Here is an 18887-nt window from a genome sequence, read left to right as displayed (position 1 = left end):
ATACAGTTCAAATGCAGGGCTCGTCTATTTAAAACCTCTTGCAAAATGGAAAACGCCAGCAAGATTAATATTTTAACTGACATCAAGGAGTCTGGTAAGTCACAATTCAAGGCTTATTTTTTTAGCTGAAAACTACTGTAACCAATAACAAATGTTCCTACAAAAAAAATCATGAATATACAGGATCTAAATATGCATGAGGTCATCTTGTTTCAAGAGTCATAACTCAGACTGGCATCTAAATTCTTCGTGGAGATTACCTTTCGTCTGTAAAAGTTTGTAGGACAGAGCAGAAATTGTCCAGTTCTATTCAGAACCAATGAATATTTTATATTAATTAATCTCCAAGTTGTAAAAGATTTACATCTTGAGGACATTAAAATTAACTTAGATTAATGCACAATAACAAAAACTAGTAGCTTCACTTTGAAGTGAAAATCACGAGGAAGACCTTGTTCTGAATTTGGCAACCTTCCACCAAAGGCACAACCCTGTCCAAAGCTGCTCTGCCATGATATTTTCCTCAGAACACAGGTCAACAGAATTTTATTGTACTTATTTAAATAATCAGTCTGACAACTGTTTCTTTGATGAAATAGCTAATTCCAAAATGTACCCTGCGGCAGAAATGATGAGGTTCAAGTCAAGATGATCTCATCTTCCATAATTACAGAGGACCTGGCATGGGAGAAAATCTCTAGACATTCAGAGGTCAAATTTTGGTGTGTATTCCAAAGTGTGTTTTCTTTCTTCGAAATATCAGAATCAATAATATCGTTAAAAGCCCAATGACAATAAAGTCTTACAAGCGAAATCGTTTAGGTGTTCGTGCTAATTTGGATCTGTGATTTGCTCAAAGGGAGAATTTATCTTAGAATTTCAGCTTACAGGACCAGGTTGAGAATATTTTGTAAAAATCAAGACCACTCAAACATCTTCAGTACAAAAGCAGCATCTGAGGGCAACATTTATTTCAGGAGCAATTTTAAGAGGCACATGTAGAGCCAGGAGACTTTTAATCAGTCTCCTGATAAAAGTGATACAAGTGACCATTTGTATAAGTGATACAAAGCATCACTCAGAAACCCAAAGTCAGGACGTCCCTGGTGGCGCAGTGGTTAAGAATCCGCCTGCCAATGCAAGGGACACGGGTTCGAGTCCTGGTCTGGGAAGATCCCACATGCTGCGGCGCAACTAAGCCCGTGTGCCACAACTACTGAGCCTGCACTCTAGAGCCCACGAGCCACAACTACTGAACCCATGTGCCACAACTACTGAAGCCCACGCACCCTAGAGCCCATGCTCCACAACAAGAGAAGCCACCGCAATGAGAAGCCTGCATACCACAACGAAGAGTAGCTCCCGCTCACCACAACTAGAGAAAGCCCACATGCAGCAATGAAGACCCAACGCAGCCAAAAAGAAATAATTAATTAATTTTAACAAAGAGAGAAAAGTCTATTAAAAAAAAAAGTCAAATATAGGTATGACTTTCAGTAAACTGCTGACTTTTTGAAACTTTGGTTTCTTCCTCTGAAAAGTTGTGATATAAATATTTACTGGGTCAGGTTGCTGATTCAGTGTGATGATTTATGTACGGGCCACAGAATAGGTTTTTCACTGATAATGCGTGTATAGTCCAAAGCAGTTCACTAGCAGTGAAGCATCTGACTTGACTTCAGGAATTCCTTCTTTTTGTAGAGCTGAATGTTGGTGTATATGTGTTTACCTCTGAGTATGTATGTGTGAGAGAGAGCCCAAGAGAGGAGAGTGTGAGAGCAAGAAACTCTCCCTGGGAGAGAGAATGATCATCTAGTCAAAACTATGGTTAAGTAAGATAGCAATGTGAGCTGCATTTCTCCTCCTGACCCACCATCAGCTCCTCCCAGGTCCAAACGTCTCATGGAGATGGTACAAACCAGTGGTAGAAAGCAAAGATTTTGTACCCATTCTACTCTTGGTAGTATTCTACTCTCCTACTTTTATAGCCTACTGAATTAACCCAGGGGCCACGGCTGGAAGTTTTCTTTCAACTCCCATAAAGAATTTTGAGGCTTTTGGTTCTTTATGAGTGCAGAATAAATTCTATCCTAAATGTCAGCCCCTGTATAAAGTTTATACTTTAAACTACTAAATATTAGTGCCAAAGCACTTGGCAGGACTACCTTCAATTTTCATTAAGAACAATATAACAGGGCTTCCCTGGTGGCGCAGTGGTTGAGAGTCCACCTGCCGATGCAGGGGACACGAGTTCGTGCCCCGGTCCGGGAAGATCCCACATGCTGCGGAGCGGCTGGGCCCGTGAGCCATGTCCGCTGAGCCTGCACGTCCGGAGCCTGTGCTCCGCAATGGGAGAGGCCACAGCAGTGAGAGGCCCACGTACCGCAAAAAAAAAAAAAAAAAAAAAAAAAAATAGAGACTATAACATTGAAAGACATACCACTCCCCACATATCCACCAGAACCAGAGATCTCAACAGAGCAGGAGGAGGACCAGCATCCCTCAACTCCTGGGGAATTCAGGAAGGTTCCATAGAGCTAGCTCACTTGTTCCTGCCAGCAACCCCTCAGCATGCTGACTCTGCCTTGCTTACAGCTCCTACTCTGACTTCTGCTGTCCCCATGGGCTGCTGGCAATGCCACTGACAGAGCGGCCCATCAGTGTCTGTGCCGAGAACAAATTGCTAGATCCCGTCAAAGCTTCCAAGCCTTGGTGGGAGATGGGGATGGCGATGAGGCCTGGAGCCAAGCCGTGCTGTGTTCTCTATTGGAGATGCTGAGTGTTGGGACAACTTGGGTACATTTTGTCTCTTGTTCCCAGAAAAATTTCTTTATACCTAGAGCTTTACATCCTTCTCTCAAGTATCTCCTCTAATCACCTCTTTCACCAAGGAGCTCAAAACCAATTCGAATTGACTTCTTACCTCTAAGAGGTAGATGCTAATACTTACGTAACTGGATTTCTAATAAGATAAAATGTGATACTCCGTGGGGAATTCCTGTAACAGTGCATGGCACAGAGTACTCAATACATGGGAGATAAATTCCCATCATTTTTACTAGGATTATCGTTGGCTCTAAGAAACACATTTGCGGTTTTTTGTTGGCTTGTTTTTGTTTTTTTTTAATGAGAGCTAAAACATAACATACTCAAGAATCCTGAAGGAAAATTTGGTCTGTTGCTACCTGGGAAAGCTCCTAAGGCATCTGGAGAGATGCAAAAGTGTTATGATCTTATCCTTCAAGATTTTTTGTTTCTTTTAAGTCTTTTTCAGAATTACATTTCTGAAAGGGAGACAGGCTGAGTTATTAAGAATGTGCTTTGAAGAAGTGAGAAGCTTCACAGTGAATTACAGATCTCCCTTGACTTACGATGGGGTTACATCCCAAAAAACCCATCATAAATTGAAAATATTGTTAACTCGAAAATACATTTAATACACCTAACCTACCTAACCACTGTAGATTAGCCTAGCCTACCTTAAAAGTGCTCAGAGCACTTACATTAGCCCACAGTTGGGCAAAATCATCTAAAACCAAGCCTACTTTGTAATAAAGTTTTGAATAACTCATGTGACTTATTAAATACTGTATTGAAAGTGAAAAACATGATGGTTGTATGGCTGTAGAATGGTTCTGAATACATTGGTTGTTTACCCTCATGATACGTGGCTGACTGGGAGCTGGAGCTCCCCTGCCCAGCATCACGAGAGAATACTGAGTATCATACAACATGTAGCTAGCCCAGGAAAAGATCAAAATTCAAAATCTGAAGTACAGTTTCTGTTGAATGCATATTGATTTTACAACATCATAAAGTCAAAAACTTGTATGTCAATACCATCCTAAATCTGGGATCATCTGTGTTTAGATTTCCTGGGAGTGTGACATAAATAAGAGAATAGTTGCAGAGGAGCATTTTAGTTAATGATATCCTGTCTTTTGCATGTAGAACAAGTATAACTCACCTCCTATAAACTGGCTATTTCTGTCAGATGTCAGAAACATGTTCAGTTTCACTCAGTGTTTGATCTCTACCAAGAGTGTCATGTCAATATAAAATTTAGGGCCATTATTATCCTGAAATCTCAGCTGAGAAACTTCATAAATTTGTGTCCACCATGCAGAATAGAATTTTCTTATGTGTGTGTGTGTGTGTGTGTGTGTGTGTCTGTGTGTGTGTCTGTGTCTGTGTGTTTGCCTAGAAATGACTTGATTTTGTCAACATCAATCAGTGACTAGAACAATGGACTTTCACACTTGGTTGCATGGGATTTTTGTCCACCTGGTAATAATTGTTTTCTGCTTTGTTTCTAAATGTTTTTCAGCACAGTGATTTCCAGTGGTCCCCATATACTGGAAATGTGTACAAGAGTCCTCTGGAAGGCTTGCTAAAACACAGATTGCTGGACCTCAATCCCAGAATGTCTGATTTTTGTAGGTCTGGACTGAGGCCTGAGGATTTGCATTTCTAGCACATTCCAAAGCAATGCCACTGCTATGATCCAGTGATGCACTTTGAGAATGACTCTCCTAGAAGATTTCTTTCTCACTGTGGACTTCTGGAAACAGAGGATAAAATACATTTCCTTTCCTGACAAGTAACACATTCCATACTGGATTTTGGATATGTTTCCACTTCCTAATTCTCACTAAAATTTGGTAAAGCACATACTTTCAACTTTTTGTTCAGAATAAGGAATAAAGGGCTGGTAAACTTTTTCTATAAAGAATTGGATATTAATTATTTGGGGCTGTAATTCACATACAGTCTCTGTCTCAAAGACTTAGTCATTGTGGTGTGAAAACAAACATTGACAATAGGTAAACAAGTGGGTGTGTCTGTGTTCCAATAAAATTTGACTTACAGATACTGACATTTGAATTTCATATATAATTTATGTGTCATAAAATATTGCTCTTCCTTTGATTTTGTTCAACTCTGTTAAAAAATTCTTAATTCTCAAGACATAAAAATGCTAAGAACAGGGCCAGGTTTGGCCCACAGTCTTACTTTGCTCACCTCTAGGATAGATCCTGGTACCCAATGCATCCAATGAGCAATAAGTTGCCTTTATATTCCCAGGATACAGATGACTGTCATGAAGCCCTACATCCTTTGTCACCTATAGGAAGAGTTTCCAAGGACTGAATGGGTTGCATCAGAGTCACCTGAGAAGATTATTAGAGTGATAAATTCCATTTGTCCCACTACCCTCCAACTCAGATTCTGATCTATTAGGGCTGGAAGGAGCTGGGATATCTCAATATCAATAAATTAATGGCAGTGTTTCATTTAAAGTCCATCACTCAATTCACAAGATCCCTTTTATGATCTCTATGTTTTTACCTTAACATTTAAAAAAAATCTTGCAAAATATTCTTACTTCCTCAAATCACTGCATCACCTCTGTGGACCTACCTTAGTGTGAACTTAAAGCTCCCAAGGTATTTGCGCACCCAATCACTTTGTTGGAGGCTGATGAAACATTTTATATTTCTCATCAGATATTTTGCTGGGACTCTGCATTACAGTATCTTAGAACATAAAAAAGGAACTAAAAAATAAGGTAGATTTGGTTAATGTGTACCTAGCAGACACAGAAATTCAACAGACAGAGCTGATTGAGCAAGTAACTATTCACATCTGAGTGGAATTAAACTGAATCTACCCAATGACTTTTAATCTCCAATTAAAAGCAAGCAATGGAAAATAGGTTTCAAAAAAATGCCAACCTCTGCTGTGTATTCAACAAGGATTGTGAAATGTGTGGGAAATACTGACAGAAATAAGTTAACCTGACACCATGCTTTGAGTTGTGGTGTTTGTACTAAAAAAGGCAGCTCTGCTGAGTGATTTTCTTCAAAGTACAAGAGACAGACTGAAGAAACTTGAGGCATAAAGATGCATGTCCTTGAGATAATGCACTAATTAATGATGGCAAAGTAACCTCACGCTGAAGTACTGCATTATTGGGAAACATGTTGTTATAATTGAATTACATGTTCTGTGGGGGAGGCAAAGAGCTCACTCTGGATGTCCAATTAATTGTCATTTTATAAAGGTTCCAAGAGCACTGCCAACCCCGAATCTCCTAATGAATATGAGCTGAAGATGACACATGGCGCTTTATTTTTCCTCAGAAGCCTCCAAATCCACCAGAAGGATGAGTTAGCAGTGGTAGTTCTAATCTTATTTGGAAGCTTTTAATCATGGAAACAGCAGTGAGCTGGGTGTTAGGCGTGACTTAACAGTCATAAGCATCAGTCCTTCTTGATACCAAAGTTTTCTCACACAGAGAATGGAGCTAATCCATCTGTTCTTCCTACTTATACGGGTTAACTGAGAATGAAATACAAACCTAAGGGTTTATTGTTATTATTAATGTTGTTGTTGTTATGGTAACTTTTCCTCTGCTGGATCCATTTTGGAGCTTGAGTCCTGGGTACCATGTTTGATGTGGGGTTTCTTTCCTGATGAAGCAGGAATGGGGAAAAATAGAGGCTGAGAGCCAACTTCCTGACACAGACTCCAAGGCTGGTCAAGCCAGGCAAACCACAGTTAGTCATTATTGTCCACTGGAATAATGCAGCCCCACAGCTGGGGGACAAAACCCTTCAACAGGCATGCCGGCCAGCTTAAGGGCAGAGTGGGAGCAGAAAAAAATCCGAACAAAAAGTGCAAAGTGTGCTGCTCATTTCCTTGCATTAATATTAAAAAGGATACCTATTGCATTGTACCCGTTACTTTAAGTTTGCCCACCATGCATGGCAGCCCCATTATGTTATAATTTCTCTCTTGTTCACAACGCATCTCATTAACTGCTTCCTCAGATTTGCAAGCATGGAGCCTCACATAGCTTTTCTTTTGTTGTCATTAATGATGGTTTGCTTTTATTTTTTTCATAGTGACATTTGGTCAGGTAAGACTCAAGGTTTGCCAGTAAAGGAGTGAAATGCTACCAGACCAAAATCTATTTATTCTCCTTCCCTGTTTCATGGTTTATCATATCTCTCTCTTTATACTTTTATGTACATTGCTGTCTTTTAATGTGATTGCATTTTGCTGAATTAATCTAAGACATTCTTCCAGTGCTAAGAGGACTTTGCTGAGAGCACTTTGAAATGTTTTGAAGCAGAGGAAATATGCCAGTTTAGGGTGCTGTGAAAAAGTAACTCGAAGCCAAAGTGCTCTCAGGGGATTGCTTTGGAGATAGCTCTCTAAGACCACCATCGTCCATTTCAAGTAAGTGATAGCAAGTCACTCTATGTATTAGGGATTCAGGTATCTAATCTCCAAAAGTAAAGGGTTGAACTATATAACTTCTCAATTTCCCCTTATTGAGAGAAGTCTGATATTCCAGTATTGCAAGGACATTAGTATAGGACAATCTAAATGTAGGTAAATTATGGTTCCATCATTTCTGGAGTTCCCAGAATATAAATATTACTGCAATGAGCTCCAAGTAAATAATGACTATTTTTCATTTTTAAATATTTGGACTTTTTGAGGTATAGTTTATTTGCAATATTATATTATATTCATTTCAGGGGTACAACATAGCGACTGAATATTTTTATAGGTACTCCACTTAAACTTATTATAATATATTGGCTGTATGCCCTATGTTTCAGAATATAGACTTGTGGCTTATTTATTTTATACATGAATATTCTTAACATGTTTGTGAATCATGCCATTTAGAATTGCTGAACACAACCTCAAACATGCTCTTTTCCACTTTCTGTACTCAAAAAACTTTAAGGGTACTTTCTCTATCCACTCGTGAAGCCATGCAAAGGTCCATGGCTGCTGATTAAAACTATAATTTTCCTTTAACTATTCAACAAATATTTGTCAAGCTACCATTATCTGTGAGATTCTGGGGCTACAACACAAACAAAGCAGACATGTGTCTATTGTCATGGAAATCAGAGCCAAAAAGTAGGGCAGATGTTTAAAAAATAATCACAAAATAAATATAAAATTTGAAAGTGTTATAAATTCTCAGAAGGGAACACAGATTATATTTCATGTAATGTATTATATTTCTCAGGGTTTATAATCTGCCGTGAGAAGCAATGGAAAATAGGCTTATTCCCTTTTGCCTATGGGGAACTTCAGTTCCATGGAGATCCAAGGCTTGCCAGTGGCATCTCAGATGCGAAGCCAAGCCTTTCTCTGTCTTAATTCAGTCCCTTTTCACCTTGCCACATCACCATAACCAATTCCAGAGAAAGAGAAATTGAACTTTCACCCATATAATCATGTGGAAGTTTTAGAATGAATGCAGTATAACCAGGAGGCAACATCAAATATGTCAAAGTGTCAGGAACATTCAAACAAAAATTGGCAAAAGCAAAAAACTGATGCAGGCAGTCAATTTCAGATGCCCACTTTGGCTGGAATATGTACTCTCAGAGAATCTAGAGGGAGAAAAAAATTAAAAGAAAACTGCCCCTTTGTAAAAGTGTAATATAATAATTAGAATTATAGGGTTGCTTTCATTCCTGCTCTCAGGAAAGAAAAAAAAAATACACTCTTCAAATCAATTCAATGTACTCTTGTTATTAGAGAGCGTTTAGCAAGCTACAATATTTCAAGCCAGATTGTATTCCTTAAGAATGTGAGAAAGCAGATTTCTAACTGTAACTTGAATAAATACTGGTAATTTTCAGCATCTTTATATATATCTTTTTCTCCCTAAATACAATAATGACTTATACATAATTAATGTCAGTCTTAATTCTCTAATCTTAAGAGGCTTATTCACAGAAAAATTGCACTTGTCTACAGATGACCATCTTAAACTAGCCTCAAAAATAAGCTGCTACAACTGAACTAAATATGCATAAATTCAGGTTATTTTTTATACTTTGGAAGTCATCAATGTGCATGTGTTACAAAGAGTCCTATATTATTACAGTAATGAGATCTTAGAAAGAGCATTCAAGTGGATTCTCTTCAAAATTTGTGTTTAAACTTGACCAAGATCATGGTTCACCTTGAGAGCTGTGAAGACAAGCTATAGGGAGACTGACAACAGGCCTTGACTACATGTATACTAGGATGTACAGCCTCCTCAATATGATGCTGTAGGGTACTAGTCAATAGGCAGCAGAGCTCCCCCCAGACATGGCTGGGATGTAGGGGGCAGAGGCCTACTTATTGAGCCTCCCCTGTGTGCCATTTACTATGCTTGGGTACAGGGGATACAAAAAGTTAAGATACTAACAAAAGCAACAACAACCAATTATTCATGGTCTCAAGTAATGTATAACCAGTGAGGGAGACAAGACAAAGGTATGTGGTGTTAACTGATATCTTCATGGGCAGTGGACACCTGACTCATTCAGACCTGTGAGATGGGGCAGCCAAAGAAGCCTCCAGAAGGAGGTCACATTGTTATGGAACCGAACTTGGGTCCAGTGGCCCACACACAGTAAAGCCAATCTACTGACACAGGGCTGTGGTGAAGGGAAGTACAGCGTTTATTGCAGGGCTCCAAGCAAGGAGAAGGGGCAGCTCATGCTCAAAAGACCCAAACTCCCTGATGGCTTTCAAGGAAGGGGTTTTAAAGGCAGTGGGAGAGGGGGATTCAGGGTGCATGATCAGCTCGTGCACAATTCTCAGATTGGTTGGCATCAAGGTGAAGTTTCAAGCATCATTAACCCACTAGTTTCAACCAGTCTAGGGTCTATGTTGCTGTGGTCAGAAGTTTTCATCTGGTGGGGGTCTGCTTCCTATAAAAACAAATTAGGAATGTGTGTCAGGCCTTTATCGGTGTCTTTCAGGGAACTAGGAGTTCAGTGATTCTATGTGGTGGATTTATAGTCTAAATTGTTACCAGTATCCCAGCCCAACAGCTATTCTTTGTTTCAGAGATCATGAGGGAAGATCAAACCATTCAGGGAGAGTGAAATTTACATATCGACCAGTGGTTCTTAGACCGAGGTGCCTGGACCACAAGCAGCAGTAGCAGTACCTGACAACTTGTTAGAATTGCAATGATCGGTCCCACTTTAGAACAGTTGCATCAGAGCGGAGCAGATTCTGAGTGGAGCCCAGCGACCTGTGCTTTCATAAATCCTCCAGGTGATTCTGATGCCCACTGAAGTGTGAGAACTGCTGATATAAAATTTGTTTGTGGGTCACGGATATTCTGAGTATTTGATGAAAACTATATACTCTCTTGCAGACAGGGTTGGGATACTTCAGGAAATAAACATTTTACATTCATTATTCAGGAGTACATGAAAAGTTGAAAGTCAGTCAATGACAAGACCTAGTTCTATCAGAGTCATCGGAATACCCTTGTTATTAGTCTGCCTGGGCTGCCATAATAATTAATTAGTCTGCCTGGGCTGCCAGTCTGGGGGGCTTAAAGAGCAGAAATTCATTTCCTCACAGTTCTAGAGGGTAGAAGTGCAAAAGCAAATTGCCATCAGAGTTAGTTTCAAGCCTCTCCTTATAAGCTGTAGTTGACCACCTTCCTTCTGTGTCCTCTGTGCAGGGGGTGGGAGGGTGGGGGGAGAGATATGATGTCTCTTCCTTCTTCTTATAAGGACACTGGTTCTATCAGATTAAGGTCTCATTCTTATAAACTCATTTAACCTTAATTATATCCCTAAAGGCCATATGTCCAAATACAGTCACTCTTGGTGTTAGGGCTTCAACATATGAATCTGAGGTGATGAAACTCACTTTGTAATAATGCTGGATGCAGAATTTGGGTTCGGGAACTCAATTTGAGCTTGTAAGACATAATGAAAGCTTCAATAATTTCTGGAAAAAGATTTTTCTCTCTTTCCTTCTGTACTTAAACCTGAATTTATCAACAGGAAATACTGGCAACCATTTTGACACTATATGGGATGAAACTGTCTCAGAATGGAGGAGTATATTTTAAGGTAGTAGAGTCAAGGAATGGAAAAATAAAAACATTTGGTGTCAGAAAAATATCTGGGTACTAGATTAAACCTTAACTGTAGCTTCCCCTGATTTTTTTTTTTTTTTTTTTTTTTTTGTGGTACGTGGGTCTCTCGCTGCTGTGGCCTCTCCCATTGCGGAGCACAGGCTCCGGACACACAGGCTCAGCGGCCATGGCTCACGGGCCTAGCCACTCCGCGGCATGTGGGATCTTCCTGGACCGGGGCACGAACCCATGTCCCCTGCATCGGCAGGTGGACTCTCAACTACTGTGCCACCAGGGAAGCCCTCCCCTGATATTTTAATCCCATGAACAAGTAATTCTCATTTTGGTTTAAGGAAGTTTAGGTTAGTTTTTCTTCCCCTTATAAAGAATACAGAGGCAAACAGTATTGAGACAGGCTGCGACCTGGGACCTGGGACCCTTTGCTGCAGTGCTTGCACCTGGACAAACATCTCCTTGAGGAACAAAATACAAAGAAATGATAAGGGACTGAAAATAACTGCATGCATGTGTAGTTGGGGTAAATCACAGGCAATAAGATACAAAAAGACCAAAACCAACTGCCACTTCTGAAGAGTCAGGAGCAAAAGCAGGGGGTTGGGAGCAAAAGTAGGGTCCTGCACATGCCCCCTGCACACAGCACCACTGAAGGGGTGGGCAAAACACCTCAGCCACCTCTCCCACTGACCCCTGGACACGCCCCTACCTTCACCCATAAAAGGAACCAGCTCACCCCCTGCTTGGGGAGCAGGCAAGGGAAACTCTTACTCATTTTCTTTCCCTCCTGCTACAGCAGGAGCCCTAATACAGCCTTGCCTGAATTTCTTGTCTGGTCTCTTATCAATTTCTATTGATTAATGAAGGCCAAGAACCCAGGTTGGTAACAGAATTGGACTAAAAAGTCATCACAAACCCTTCTCTACCCCTACACAATCTCTTCCTTTCCTTCGTCTCTGCAGACCAGCATACCGACCCTTTCAAGTACATATGGGAAAATAGACTCCACGGTTGCAGAGCTGTAGATCTTGTTGTTCTGAAATCAATAACCAACTAACCCAAACCTCAGTGCCCCGATTCCAAGTGTCCTAAATATAAAATCTCACTAGGTATACTTAATTCAGAAGTCCACCCTAGTCTTGGGAGCTGTGGAGTCCTAAAATGTCATTTACCAGGAGGATCAACCCTCAAAACCTGAGCCTAGGTGGGAATGAAAACCCCAAACATGTGATCAGCAGCTCAGCACTCTGCTAAATGGGAGGGGAAGTCATACTGGAAGTTCTCTTCAGCTCTAACCTTGCGTGTTGTTCTAGTTGCTTACGTGTGATAGAAGTCGCAAATATGTATTTTTGTACTGGAAGTCTAAAGTGCAGAGATACAAGAAACCTATCAAAATCATAATTTCTAAGTGTTGTGTTTTCATATTTGTCAAAGAATATGACACGCACTTTATTTTGCTTTTTAAAGAGAACTAAATAGTTTCTTTATTAGGTTTTTAAGTATAGGTTTTCCTTCCCTAATGATTAAAAAAAAGAAAAAAGAAGAGAAAACTGAATCACAGGATTGGGGATCACTAAGAGAGAAAAAGAAATTTCACGACACATAAAATACTGTTAGTCAATCAGTGCCCAGAAGATATTGTATATGAATAGTCAGCAGGTGCTGACGTGTTTACGTTTAGGGATATGAGCATGTGATGAGCACTACATCCCCTGCAGTGAGACAAGCAAGTGTGAAATGAGATATCCAAATTGGGTATCTCATTAAAGGGAAAGAAGGGAAAGTGAGGGCCTGCGGCCTACTGTCTCTGGACGTGAATTGCTCTGATATTACAAAATTATACAAGCAGGTTGTTCTGGATCTCGATCATGATATCCCAGGAGCAAAGCAGGAAATGGAAGCTTTCAGCTATATCCACACAACTTTTCCAAAAGCAACAGATGAGTAATTTCCTTTACACTAATATTCATGAAGGCAAATAGACAGTTTCACCAGGATCCAGGGAAGCTGAGGATGTGACATCCTGTCTATGGTTAAGTATGTGAAAACTCTGAATAAGACTCAGCCATTGTCTTCATTCTAATACATTCCATGTCAGTCTAAAAATGGAGATCCAGCCCAATACCACTTCTACTAAACTGGGACAATTGTATTTTTAAAAATTTCAATAAATGTTTAATTTTTATAAAAATGTTGTCAACATATAATAAAAAAAAAACACAAAAGAATCTACCCCCCAAACCTTATCCATAAGTTTAATACTGAAAGATAAACTCATTTAATATTATTAGTGCAATCTTTTGGAGAATTTCCAGACATATATATGTTTGTTAATAATTTCATTTTTCTTCTTTTTTATATTTTATTGAAGTATAGTTGATTTACAATGTTAATATCTGCTGCACAGCAAAGTGATTCAGTTATACACACATATATATATATATATATATTCTTTTTCTTCTTGATTATACTTTTCAGTTAGTATTTCTTGGAAGAATATAAACTCTCATTCTTTTTAATGACTGCATTACACCTACCATCAAATTTATATATTAACTTCTCTTTTCTTGGTTAACATTTAGATTATTTCTAACTTTTTTTAAAATTTTTTTGTTTGTTGTATTTACCATTAAGTAGCAATGCTTCAAAAAACATTCTTATTCACAATGTTTGCATCACTCAAATATATATATTCAGGACAAATTCTTAGAAATGGAATTTCAGCTATTGATAGGTAATGCCAGATTGCCCTCTGTTGAATCCATACCTACATTCACTAACAATAGATGATGCACTTGTATTCACCTCCTGTTATAGTTTGGGCTGTTATATTTACTTTGTTATTTTATCCAGGTTAGTTATATGCTTACTTATGCTTTGCTACTTGATCCATCATGGAGTTAGATAGGCAGGCTACTTACACATTATAGAGTTGTATTCCATCTGCTATCTGTTCTCCATTCAACCTCAGATGCAGTCCACTTCTGCCTCATTTAGACTTGTCCACTGTGTCTCTCTGAGGTGTGCAATGTGGTTAGGGCCACACCTGCATCTCTGACACTCTGTAGGCTCAGAATAAAGCTTCATTGGGCCTTTCAAAATTAGCCTCCCCATTTTGAATATTTCAGCATATTGCTCACTATTTTTTTTAACTTTTTATGTTATATTGGAGTAGAGTTGATTGAAAATGTTATGTCAGTTTCAGGTGTACAGCAAAGTGATTCAGTTCTACATATACAGGTATCCATTCTTTTTCAAATTCTTTTCCCATTTAGGTTGTTACCTAATACTGAGCAGAGTTCCCTGTGTTATACAGTAGGTCCTTGTTGGTTATCCATTTTAAATATAGCAGTGCATGCATGTCAATCCCAAACTCCCTAACTATCCCTCCCTCCCACCCTTCCCCACTGGTAACCATAAATTCATTCTCTAAGTCTATGAGTCTGTTTCTGCTTTTTAAAAGTAAGAAGCTATTCATAAGATCAGTTTACCATTTCACCAAATCTGGCCAGAACTTGGAAAGTATTCTACAAATTTCATTTTCTGAAATGTTTGTTTGCTTGTTTGTTTTTAGTATAATTTAAGATAATTTCACTTCTTTTCATCTATAGAGGAGAGAGGGGTAGTTTGGGGTTGAAGGTCATCTGGTTTCAGAAAAGAAAGTGGTTAAGGTTTCTTCCTGGACTCTGCCATATTACCCAAATGTCCTTTGCAAGTCAAATGCCTGCATGTGAAATATGACTTTCAGGGCTATCAGAGCCCCCTAAGAGGCCTTTTAAATGAGGAAGGGGGGAAAAAAAGGAGTTCCAAGTTGTGATTACAAGGTCTCTTCTTTACATTTTCAAACATGTTTTGTCTCCTTGAATTTGACAAAAGGTGAAGGGGCTTTAGTTAGGAGCCTTAGAGCACAGCACTCGACTTACATCTATGATGTACTGCTTTGACAATTTTAAATACATGTTTCCTATGTTATGGTCTTTTTCTCTTTTCTAGACTGAATTATTTGAGGGTAGGGATTTTTTTTAAGATTTGTTTTTATTTTGCAAATGTATAAGACAACACCTGGCACTGCGCAAGTGTTAATGACTGCTGCATGAAATAATCATTGAACTTAGAAGTTTTGTCTCATTGAAAAAATAAAGTTTATTTAGAGCACACATTTGTTAAAAGTGAATGCAGTCAATATAAAGTCCCTTATGTGAAACTTTATTGGATTTAATTTCCTATATACTATATCCCATAGCAGTTTCTTTGCAGCATCTTCCTATTCTCCACAATGTTCTATTATTGATGTGTCTAAAGTTTTAGTCATTGATTCTCCTCTCACTTTTAACTATGCTTACACCCTAAATAATCTCATTTGGCCCCGTAGCTTTCAATATCTTTATATATAGGCTCCCGTATTTATATATCCGTCCTAGATCACATTCCTGAACTGCAGACTATGTACCTAGCTCCCTACTCAACATCTCCATCTGCATGTTCAAATCCTATCTCAAATCTAACGTGTTCAAAACTGATTCACATGGCCCCCCACGCACCCACCAACATGCTTCACCTTGAACTTTCCCCATCTCGGGATTAATGGCAGGCTTCCACTTAGCCAGGCCAGAAGTTGAATTCTTTCTTTACTCCTCATTTTCTCTCCTACCAAAATTTCTAATTTTTAGAGGAAATCCTATTAACTCTCTTTTCAAAATATATCCATATTCTGGGCTTCCCTGGTGGCGCAGTGGTTGAGAGTCCGCCTGCCGATGCAGGGGTCATGGGTTCGTGCCCCGGTCCGGGAAGATCCCACATGCCGCGGAGCAGCTGGGCCCGTGAGCCATGGCCGCTGAGCCTGCGCATCGGGAGCCTGTGCTCCGCAACAGGAGAGGCCACAACACTGAGAGGCCCACGTACAGGATAAATATATATATCTCCATATTCTTAGTACTTCTCACTGTCTCTATCACTATATATGAGACACTGAAGTAGCCTTTTAACACATCTTTCTGTTTCTATCCTTATCTCCCTCAAGTCTATTCTCAAACCAGCATCCAGAGTGATCCTGTTTAAATAAAGGTTAGGTAATACCATTCAACCTCAAAGCAGCTCATGTCACCCACAGCTGCTAGCCTCTAATCCCTAAAAAGAGGATGTGTACGTTTTTGTAGGTAGGGAATAGAGAAGAATCATATATAAATATCCTTAATCAGATGACTGCAGATTCTTATATTCAGTAGCACATTTCAAGGTGGAGGAAAGTGGAAGTATGTGGCTACTGGACCATAGACTTATTAGAATTGGGGAACATAGGCTTTGAGATCAGATGCCCTGGGCATGCAGTCTAGCAGTTTCACATTTCAACTGAGAGATCCTGGGGCAATTACTCATCATGGGGATAACATCTCAAAAGAATTAAATGAAAATGGGTAATGTCATCTGTGCAATTTAAAGTCCACAAAAATGGGCAGAAGACCTAAATAGACATTCCTCAAAAGACGACATACAGATGGCCAAGAGACACATGAAAAATGCTCAACATAACTAATTATTAGAGAAATGCAAATCAAAACTACAATGAGGTACCACGTCACACCAGTCAGAATGGCCATTATCAAAAAGTCTACAAATAAAGGAGACTTCCCTGGCGGTGCAGTGGTTAATACTACACACTTCCACTGCAGGGGGCATGGGTTCAATCCTTGGTTGGGGAACTAGTATCCCACAAGTGGCATGGCCAAAAAAAAAAAAGTCTACAAATAACAAATGCTGGAGAGGGTGTGGAGAAAAGTGAACCCTCCTACACTGTTGGTGGGAATGTAAATTTATGCAGCCACTATGGAGAAGAGCATGGAGGATCCTTAAAAAACTAAAAATAAAGTTACCATATGATCCAGAAATCCCACTCCTGGGCATATATCTGGAGAAAACCATAATTTGAAAAGATAAACTCACCCCAATGTTCATAGCAGCACAATTTATATTAGCTAAGATGTGGAAGCAACCTAAATGCCCATCAACAGAGGAATGGATAAAGAAGATGTGGTACATTTATACAATGGAATATTAGCCTTAAAAAGGAATGAAATAATGCCATTTGCAGCAACATGGATGGACCTAGAGATTATCGTACTAAGTAAACCAGACAGAAAAAGACAAATATCATATGATATTGCTTATATATGGAATCTAAAAAAAAAAATGATACAAATGAACTTATATACAGAACAGAAATAGACCCACAGACATAACAAACTTATGGTTACCAAAGGGGAAAGAAGGGGAGGGATAAATTACGAGTTTGGGATTAACATAAACACACTACTATATATAATATAGATAACCAACAAGGACCTATGGTATAGCACAGGGAACTATCCTCAACATTTTGTAATAACCTATAAGGGAAAAATGTCTGGAGAAAGATATATATATATATATATATATATATATATATATTTTAATCACTTTGCTGTACACCTGAAAGCAACACAACATAGTAAATCAGCTATACTTCAATAAAAATTTGAAAATAAAATAAATTGTACAAGTCTAGCACAAAGTCCAATAAATACGTGTTTCCCACTTAGCACTTTTTAATGACTATCAACTGCTTAAAACCCTACATCTATAAAACAGAAGCAGTATTTACATGAGGAGATGATCTTAAAGCAATAAGTTAAAGAGAGAGGAAAGGCAGAGCAGACCCCCTCTTACTGAGTTTACCATTCTCTGTCAGGCACAAGCAGATTAAGCAGAGACTTGAGTGGGCATGAACTAACCACATCACAAGGTACTGGCATCAAAAAGACAGAGAAAGAGAAATACTAAATCCTTCCAACCCAGATGGCTTTGTTTAGAGAACAGCTTAAGAAAAAACAGGGAATGTAACTAACTCTAGGAAAATTATATTTTTATCTATGATCCTTTTATTCTTCATTTTGTCTTCCTATTTTTATCCATTGCTTTAAGTTCTGCTATTTTTTTTCTGCTAGTTTTGAACATGATTGTCAATAAGGAAATATAATTTTATTTTAGATGATTTGCAGGCTGAAGTTATCTGAAATTATGAATCATCCCCAAACTTGTACCTGAATCTCATTCATTCATTCATTCATTCATTTAGGTTTTGGGATTTTTTTGGTGGGATTTATATAGCAGATTTCCTCCTAGGGGCTAAAATGTACTGAGCAGATATACTCTCTACTCCTGTCTTTCCCCTTTGTGTTTCTAGATGCTATCTCTGGGCTTATATCTTTAAAGCATCAGAGTAGTTAAAAAGGACAACAGAGAAGTAAAATGGGTCATAATACCATGGAGAATCTGTAATGGATTTCTCAATTTCTTCATTGCATATGCTTCTTGGAAATGTCTCAGAATTATGGAAAAACAGAAAACTTCAGTTAATCAAATCATCTAGCTAATAATTAGTGTGTTCCTCCCTCACTTGTCTGACCCTATTTTCTAAACTAACCTCATTGTTTCAGGCATAATAAGATCCACATTGTTCTCTATATATGCCACCCTCATCTCCTCTTTGACCTTTGCTCAGCATGGCCCTCTCTTTCCAAATTCTTCCATATGTGATTCTGGTCCCTCTAAAACTCACCGACTACCAACTCCTCTCAAGTTCCATTACAATAAAAATTGGCACAGATGCTACATGGAGTGGACAAGAGGTCATCATCTCAAGAACATGGAGTGTCAATGTGATCATTAGTCAGGGAACTGATCTGGTTGTTTGTTAACAAACGGCAAAAAGAAATATCAGTAGCTTTAGGGACAGATGCTTATGTGTCTCTCCCTCAAAGCAGTCCTTCACATAAAGAATGTAAGGCTAGAATTCCAGAATTCTTGGAATTTGTTTCGTTGCCACTCTCAGTAGGTGACATATCTTTTGAAATATACTGCTATTCTGGCTCTCGTCAGCACATGCTCAGCCCAGCTGGCTTTACATGGTATAACTAACTCC

This window comes from Globicephala melas, chromosome 7 (assembly GCF_963455315.2).
Source record: "Globicephala melas chromosome 7, mGloMel1.2, whole genome shotgun sequence".
Lineage (NCBI taxonomy): Eukaryota > Metazoa > Chordata > Mammalia > Artiodactyla > Delphinidae > Globicephala > Globicephala melas.
This window is presented reverse-complemented; position numbering follows the sequence as displayed.